At 38.6% G+C, this 1405-nt stretch overlaps 1 protein-coding gene across 4 annotated transcripts in view; it reads right to left on the bottom strand.

Annotated features, from left to right (window-relative positions):
• The window catches only part of Setd2 (SET domain containing 2), a 99143-nt gene that overhangs the window by 62754 nt on the left and 34984 nt on the right, over positions 1-1405 (bottom strand). The gene's annotated exons all lie outside the window — the stretch shown is intronic.

Genomic DNA, 1405 nt, shown 5'->3' with positions numbered 1-1405 from the left:
AGTGCTGGGATTAAAGGCATGCGCCACCATCGCCCGGTGACAATTATCATTTATGTATGTTTATTTGGTACACCAAAAAGATCCATTTATTATTAAAAAAACATAAGATACAGCATCATCAAGCTACTCAAAAGGAAACATTTGATTTAAAAATGTATCATATTCAATGGCCTCCTGCAATACCAAATATAGTAATAATTAATTAAATGAAACCATAGAGACAAGGTAGAAAAGAATACTGATTTAAGTCTATGGGCCTGGATAGAAACTACCTTTGCAATTTGTGCCCAAAGTTACCAGAAGAAAAATAAATGAATATTTTAAAAGTACATGGATAGACTTAGCACGCGTGTGCGCGTGTGTGTAGAGAGAGACAGAGAGAGTACCAATCAGAGGGAAAAAAAAATCACTTTATAAACAAAGCGACATGTCCAGTTTCTTTGCCCTGAGAAAAGGATAATCTAAGCACAGAAAAACTGTGGGAATCCACTTAGAATCCGATCTGTAACTTATCTCCTGAATACATGACAAGAAAAGCAAGTAGTCAGAACAGAATACTCCTTGGCATTTGTGCTGGTTTATAAGGAGAGAATCAGTCTCAAAACTGAAAGAATCTCAAAGATGACTAAACTCTGAAATATGAAATATGTAAAGGAATATCTGTAACAATGTTAGTACTAAGAAAAGAATCCACTGGTAAGAAACACTGGACAAAGTAAGAAAATTGCACCTTGTCCTGAAGGGATTAAAATATCCAGGAAGCAGAGTCTGTGTAACTTTTAACATAAGCATCAAAAGCGGCAAGTTTACAGAGATATAATCTGGGGAGGAGGACACTGTTTAGTTTTATAGTTTACTTGACATTCCCACCCCTGAACTTTATTGGTTTTATTCATCTTTGATCTTTTTGCCTTTTGAGTGTGGGGAAGACAAGCATGTACCACTTTGCCTTGCTAAAATAGCAGTTCCACTATAGAGCCCTGGCTGGCTTGGAATTTCCTATGCAGTATGCAGACCCAGGCTAGCCTTGTGCTCAGAGTCCACCTGCCTTGACCTCCCAACTGCTGGAACCAGAGTATACCACCAAACCCAAACTTCAAAAAGTTATTTATTTTTATTTTATTTGCATTCACGTTTTGCCTGTGTGAGAGTGTTGAATTCCTTGGACCCAAATTGAGTTACAGATAGTTATGAGCTGCCAGTAATTGGCAGTGCTAGGAATTGTACTCAAGTTCTCTGGAAAAACAGCAAGCACTCTTAACCTCTCTTAGCCATCTCTCCATCTTCCAAAAGTATTAATAAGAGTACACAATCTGGGGGGCTGGAGAGATGGCTCAGAGGTTAAGAGCATTGCCTGCTCTTCCAAAGGTCCTGAGTTCAATTCCCAGCAACCACATGGTGGCTC

This window comes from Microtus ochrogaster, chromosome 5, assembly GCF_000317375.1.
Source record: "Microtus ochrogaster isolate Prairie Vole_2 chromosome 5, MicOch1.0, whole genome shotgun sequence".
Taxonomy (NCBI): Eukaryota; Metazoa; Chordata; class Mammalia; order Rodentia; family Cricetidae; genus Microtus; species Microtus ochrogaster.
This window is presented reverse-complemented; position numbering and strand designations above follow the sequence as displayed.